The sequence below is a fragment of the Athene noctua genome, unplaced genomic scaffold (assembly GCF_965140245.1).
Source record: "Athene noctua unplaced genomic scaffold, bAthNoc1.hap1.1 HAP1_HAP1_scaffold_204, whole genome shotgun sequence".
NCBI lineage: Eukaryota > Metazoa > Chordata > Aves > Strigiformes > Strigidae > Athene > Athene noctua.
In genome coordinates, this window is record NW_027437673.1 from 37,501 (window position 1) to 45,000 (window position 7,500).

Sequence of the window (7,500 nt, forward strand, 5' to 3'; positions counted from 1 at the left end):
TAGCCTTCGCTCACAGCACCGTGCAGACCTCCCTTCACCGAGCCCGGCCGGTAGAAACCAGGGACGCCGAGAGCCGGCCGGACACCACAGGCCGCCCCGCACGTATGGCATACGATACCGGCAACGAAAGGAGTAAACCAAGAACCAGGGAGGCGCCGCCGCCTCTCGCCTTACCATCGTCGGGCTCTCGGGGGGCCGGGGGGGGGGCCACCCACCGGTGGCTCGAGACACACCCCCCCCGGGCCGTCTGCATCCAGCTGCCGGCCACCGCGACCAGCCAAAACCGTGGCGTGCCCATGCCACGGGCTCCGGCTTAAGGCCGGCAAACAAAGGGAGCAGGTGCCGCCGCCGCCACCTCTCCTCCCATCCCCAAGGCCCCCTCAAGGAGCTGGGCAACAGCCCCCGACGGGCTGGAACCGTACGGAGCACCGCTGTGTCAACACACATACCGGCGCTCCCCCCCTCCGCCATCATCGGGCTCTCGGGGGACCGGGGGGGGACGGGGGTAACCACCCACGGTAGTCTCACAGCTCGGCTCCCCCCCCCCAGTATCCAGCGTTCAAGTGCCGCCAGCCGCCTCCGGCCACCGGTCTTCGGCCTCTCCCGTGCACCTCTGCCCGTCCTTTTCTCACCACTCGGCAGCGACCGCCCCAACGCCGCCCGGCTTCGTGCCGTTCGGCATCTCTCTGGGTGCTCTCGGTTCCGTGCACGCTCGCCTGACAGAGCACCGGCTTGAGAACCGTGCCCAATTCCCCGGGGGAAACCACCGTCTGCGGCCGCCCAGCATTCCACTTGGCCGGCTAAGCCGCGTGCCCTCGCTCGGTGGCGCTTGTCTGGAGCAGAGACGCCTCGTGCCCCTATATAAGGAGAATATGGGTCCGCGCCGGAAAGGGGCGCTTAAAGGCAGTGTCTGCCTGCCAGCGGGGGAGGCGCTGCAGAGACGCCGCCTCTTACGATGACCTAACTGGAGGCAGCGCGAAACAGCGACCCCTTGGAGGAACTGCCGGAGCCAACAGGTCTGCCCGCGCTCTAAGTCCCGACGGAGCCGGGTAGACCTGGCAGCCCTTTCTACGGACGCTGAGCCGGCCGCCGGCAACGTGGAGCCGGGTACACCTAGCGGCCACCGCCGGTCGCCTCGGAGGTGGGTAGACCTGACGGCCGCCTCACGCCCCGGAGGCGGGTAGACCTGACGGCCGCCTCACGCCCCGGAAGCGGGTAGACCTGACGGCCGCCACACGCCCCGGAGGCGGGTAGACCTGACGGCCGCCACACGCCGCGGAGGCGGGTAGACCTGACGGCCGCCACACGCCCCGGAGGCGGGTAGACCTGACGGCCGCCTCACGCCCCGGAAGCGGGTAGACCTGACGGCCGCCTCACGCCCCGGAGGCGGGTAGACCTGACGGCCGCCTCACGCCCCGGAAGCGGGTAGACCTGACGGCCGCCTCACGCCCCGGAGGCGGGTAGACCTGACGGCCGCCACACGCCGCGGAGGCGGGTAGACCTGACGGCCGCCACACGCCCCGGAGGCGGGTAGACCTGACGGCCGCCTCACGCCCCGGAAGCGGGTAGACCTGACGGCCGCCTCACGCCCCGGAGGCGGGTAGACCTGACGGCCGCCTCACGCCCCGGAAGCGGGTAGACCTGACGGCCGCCTCACGCCCCGGAGGCGGGTAGACCTGACGGCCGCCTCACGCCCCGGAGGCGGGTAGACCTGACGGCCGCCTCACGCCGCGGAAGCGGGTAGACCTGACGGCCGCCTCACGCCCCGGAGGCGGGTAGACCTGACGGCCGCCTCACGCCCCGGAGGCGGGTAGACCTGACGGCCGCGTCGCGCCCCGGAGGCGGGTAGACCTGACGGCCGCCTCACGCCCCGGAGGCGGGTAGACCTGACGGCCGCCACACGCCCCGGAGGCGGGTAGACCTGACGGCCGCCTCACGCCCCGGAAGCGGGTAGACCTGACGGCCGCCTCACGCCCCGGAGGCGGGTAGACCTGACGGCCGCCTCACGCCCCGGAAGCGGGTAGACCTGACGGCCGCCTCACGCCCCGGAGGCGGGTAGACCTGACGGCCGCCACACGCCGCGGAGGCGGGTAGACCTGACGGCCGCCACACGCCCCGGAGGCGGGTAGACCTGACGGCCGCCTCACGCCCCGGAAGCGGGTAGACCTGACGGCCGCCTCACGCCCCGGAGGCGGGTAGACCTGACGGCCGCCTCACGCCCCGGAAGCGGGTAGACCTGACGGCCGCCTCACGCCCCGGAGGCGGGTAGACCTGACGGCCGCCTCACGCCCCGGAGGCGGGTAGACCTGACGGCCGCCTCACGCCGCGGAAGCGGGTAGACCTGACGGCCGCCTCACGCCCCGGAGGCGGGTAGACCTGACGGCCGCCTCACGCCCCGGAGGCGGGTAGACCTGACGGCCGCGTCGCGCCCCGGAGGCGGGTAGACCTGACGGCCGCCTCACGCCCCGGAGGCGGGTAGACCTGACGGCCGCCACACGCCCCGGAGGCGGGTAGACCTGACGGCCGCCTCACGCCCCGGAGGCGGGTAGACCTGACGGCCGCCTCACGCCCCGGAGGCGGGTAGACCTGACGGCCGCCTCACGCCGCGGAGGCGGGTAGACCTGACGGCCGCCTCACGCCCCGGAGGCGGGTAGACCTGACGGCCGCCACACGCCCCGGAGGCGGGTAGACCTGACGGCCGCCACACGCCGCGGAGGCGGGTAGACCTGACGGCCGCCTCACGCCCCGGAGGCGGGTAGACCTGACGGCCGCCACACGCCCCGGAGGCGGGTAGACCTGACGGCCGCCACACGCCGCGGAGGCGGGTAGACCTGACGGCCGCCTCACGCCGCGGAGGCGGGTAGACCTGACGGCCGCCTCACGCCCCGGAGGCGGGCAGACCTGTCGGCCGCTTCACGCCCCGGAGGCGGGTAGACCTGGCGGCCGCGTCGTGCGAGACATTTTTGTTTCGATAGATGCCAATGAAATCCGAAAAAAAATAAATGAAAAGGGAAATTTTTTTTCTTAACGCACCCCCGCACCCCCGCGCCCCGCCGCGCTCTCATGTGCACGCAGCACCAGCCCCCCCACCCCCCCGCCCCGACCCGTTGGCTGCCATGCAGTCGCTGGCATCATTCGCTGCCCGCCCCCTCGGCCGCCAGTCAGCCCCTCTGCGCCGCGCCACTCCGCGCCGCACGGCGCCGCCCGCCACTCCCCCCCCCCGCTTCCCGCGGCTGCCAGGGGACCCGGCAGAAGCGGCGACGTTCCCCGCACCTCACCCCCAACGGAGACGCCCGTCTCGCTGGAGCGAGTTCGCATCGGGAACCGGGCGCTTTTCGCCGGGTCGGGGTCCCGGCGCTGCCGGGCGGTCCTCGGCTTCAGCTTTTGGTTTCGCAGCGTGGGTTTAGCTTTAGTCTCGGGGGAGGGGGGGTGGGGGGGGGGGTGGGGGTGCGTGTGTGTGTTTTTATTTTGTTTCTTTCCCCCCGCCTTTCGCTGTGCCGCAGAGGCGTGGGCACCGGGCGCCCTTCACCGGGTCCGGGTCCGGGTCCGGGTCCGGGTCCGGGTCCCGGCGTTGCCAGGCGCTCGCTGGCATTCGCGTTTAGGTTTTTTTCGACGGGGTTGGGGTGGGGGGGTGGGAAGGGGGCTCCCGGGCTTTATGTGTGGGAATAGGGGGTGTGGGGGTGTGTGCGCGCGTGTGTGTGTGTGTGTGTGTGTTGTTCGGATTGTTGTTTTGTTGTTTGTTCCCCCCCCCCCCCCCCCCCCCGCCGCGACACACACGAGCTCGGACACACACGCAGAGACACAGAGAGAGAGAGAGAGAGAGAGAGAGAGAGAGCGCGCGCGCGCGAGAGAGAGACACAGGCGCGCACACACACACACGCACACACAGACACAGACACACACACACACACACACACGCACGCACGCACGCGCACACACACAGACACCCCCAGCCCCCCACCCCCCCCAGCCCCCCGACCCCCACCGTCGCCCGCGCGCCCGAAGAGCCGTTGGTCCCCGCCCCACCGCTGCAACTCCGGAGCTGCAGGGCGGTGGGTGCGGCCGCCAACCGACCGCAGCCTCCTCGGCGCCGCGGAGCACTACGGCTGGGGGGTGGGGGATCGGGGGCGGTTTCTGTTACACCACCACCACCACCACCACCCGCCCTCGCTGCTCTCCCTCCCACCCCTTCGGCGTTCGTTTGGCTTTCAACCCGCGGCGGGAACGGAGCAGGCGGGCAGGAGGGCGGGCGGCCGAGCGACCGACTGAGGAAGGCGGGGAGCCGGGCCGCGGGCACGGCGCGGCAGGGACTCGGCAGCTGCGGGGGCTCAGCGTCCAAAACACGCGCCACCCATCATCGCCGCCGCCGGCGGGAGGCCCCTCCGGGCCCCCCGGCACGGAGGCGGCGGCGGCGACGCCGCTGGGTCCTAAGGTCTCCCGCCTTCCTTCCCTGGAGCGGCCAATGTGCTGCTGCTGGTGGAAAGCGGGCCGGAGGTAGGGGGCGGCCGGTCTCCTCGCGAACCCCGGGGGTGGCAGGGGGCGGCCGGTGTCACGGTGGACCTGGTGGCGGGAGGGGTGGGGGTTGGGGGGGGGTCGGCAGGGGGGTCGACAGAGCTCGTTGCGGCGGTGGGGGGGCGGGGGGGGGGGGGGGTGGTGGGGGGGTGGTGTTGGTGGGGAGCGGTTTCTGTTGTTACACACACACCCCCGCCCCGTCGCTGCTCTCCCTCCCACCCCTTCGGCGTTCGTTTGGCTTTCAACCCGCGGCGGGAACGGAGCAGGCGGGCAGGAGGGCGGGCGGCCGAGCGACCGACTGAGGAAGGCGGGGAGCCGGGCCGCGGGCACGGCGCGGCAGGGACTCGGCAGCTGCGGGGGCTCAGCGTCCAAAACACGCGCCACCCATCATCGCCGCCGCCGGCGGGAGGCCCCTCCGGGCCCCCCGGCACGGAGGCGGCGGCGGCGACGCCGCTGGGTCCTAAGGTCTCCCGCCTTCCTTCCCTGGAGCGGCCAATGTGCTGCTGCTGGTGGAAAGCGGGCCGGAGGTAGGGGGCGGCCGGTCTCCTCGCGAACCCCGGGGGTGGCGGGGGCGGGGGGTGGGGGGGTGGGATGGGGCGGGGGGTGGTGGGGGGGGGGTGGGTGGGCTGGGGGGTGGGGGGGGCGGCCGGTGTCACGGTGAACCTGGTGGCGGGAGGGTTGGGGGGGGGGGGGGGGGGGGGGGCGGGCTCGTCGCGGGCCAAGCGGCGGTGTTGGGGGGGCGCCGCCGGTCTCACGGAGAAGCACGTGGCGGGTGGGGCGGCTTTGGCGGGATGGGGGGCGGCCGTATACGCGTGCGCGCGCGGGCAGCCCCAGGCAGACGGCTTCGGGCCGGGCAGCTTGTGGGGGTGCGGGGCAGGCGGGCGCACGTGCGTGGGCAGAGCGTGAGCTCCTGAACCGTTTCTGAATCGATGCCCTAGCGCTGGTCAGGCTTCCGCTTGACCTCTCCGTTCGTGATTCTCGTCGCGTGTTTTCAGGTCCGCGTTCGATCCCGTCTCAGCCGAACTCTTCCCTGCCGGTTCCGACCCTCGCGTCCGTACGCTAGCCGGCAGCTGCGCTGGCCCCGTCGCCTCCCCAGTTGAAGGTGAGATCACGAGGGGCGCTGCATAAGCCAGGCCTCGCCTCGCCGCCGGCCTGCCTACCGGCTCGAAAGCTGCAGGAGACCCCCTCGCGTGAGAGCCCACCAGCCACGGCCCGGCCCAGGCCCATCACGTCCTAGTCCAGGCGTGACTTCGCCGCGAGAGGCTCAGGCCACGGCCTGCTCCCTGCCTTGGAGCTACGCGGGTGCCCGTGTCATCCCGAGCCGCCGCCTGCTTCAAGCCAGGGCCCGCTCGGGCACGGCGTGACGTCACAGGCAGCTCGGGAGCCCGGGCCCGGAAGCGCCCTGTTACCCCTCCTCGGCTACTTGTGACGTCACAAGGGGCAGGCGGCGGGGAGCGCGGGGGCTGCCGGGAGGGGGTGGCGGGAATGCCGGCCAGAGACCCGGCCGTGCTGGGACCCCACGCGGACGCAGACACCGGTCGATGCCAGCGGTCGCACGGCGGCCAGCGGGTCCGGGCAGGGCAGCGGCGTGAGCACCGCAGGGGGAGGCGGCTGTAGAAAAAAAAAAAACAACTAATTTTTCCTTTTCATCTCTCTTTTCCCGTTTCTGTGGTGGCTGCGATCGCAACCCAGAAAAGACGACGACGGCACGGGGCGGGAGGTTGCAGCTTCATGCCTTGTATTACAGGCGCTGCAATCTCGGACGAGCGGAGGGTAAAAAACCGAAATGACACGCTCCTCTCACCCCCACCGCCGCCAACCGGCAGCCCTGCACCTCGCCGAGAGAAGCACGTACGCTTAAATCTGGGGAGCCCGCATCCACCCCGCCAGTACGACGTGGGTACCAGGCCGGTTGCGGGCCGGCAGGTCTACCCGGCCGGCCGGCCGGGAGGGACACCAGGTCTACCCGGCCGGCCGGCCGGGAGGGACACCAGGTCTACCCGGCCGGGAGGGACACCAGGTCTACCCGTCCGGCCGGCCGGGAGGGACACCAGGTCTACCCGTCCGGCCGGCCGGGAGGGACACCAGGTCTACCCGGCCGGGAGGGACACCAGGTCTACCCGGCCGGCCGGACTTGGGCTGGAGGCCGCCCGCGGGAGGGACACCAGGTCTACCCGGCCGGGAGGGACACCAGGTCTACCCGTCCGGCCGGCCGGGAGGGACACCAGGTCTACCCGGCCGGGAGGGACACCAGGTCTACCCGGCCGGCCGGCCGGGAGGGACACCAGGTCTACCCGGCCGGCCGGCCGGGAGGGACACCAGGTCTACCCGGCCGGCCGGCAGGGAGGGACACCAGGTCTACCCGGCCGGGAGGGACACCAGGTCTACCCGGCCGGCCGGACTTGGGATGGAGGCCGCCCGCGGGAGGGACACCAGGTCTACCCGGCCGGGAGGGACACCAGGTCTACCCGTCCGGCCGGCCGGGAGGGACACCAGGTCTACCCGTCCGGCCGGCCGGGAGGGACACCAGGTCTACCCGGCCGGGAGGGACACCAGGTCTACCCGGCCGGCCGGCCGGGAGGGACACCAGGTCTACCCGGCTGGGAGGGACACCAGGTCTACCCGGCCGGCCGGCCGGGAGGGACACCAGGTCTACCCGGCCGGGAGGGACACCAGGTCTACCCGGCCGGCCGGACTTGGGCTGGAGGCCGCCCGCGGGAGGGACACCAGGTCTACCCGGCCGGGAGGGACACCAGGTCTACCCGTCCGGCCGGACTTGGGCTGGAGGCCGCCCGCGGGAGGGACACCAGGTCGACCCGGCCGGGAGGGACACCAGGTCTACCCGGCCGGCCGGACTTGGGCTGGAGGCCGCCCGCGGGAGGGACACCAGGTCTACCCGGCCGGGAGGGACACCAGGTCTACCCGTCCGGCCGGCCGGGAGGGACACCAGGTCTACCCGGCCGGGAGGGACACCAGGTCTACCCGGCC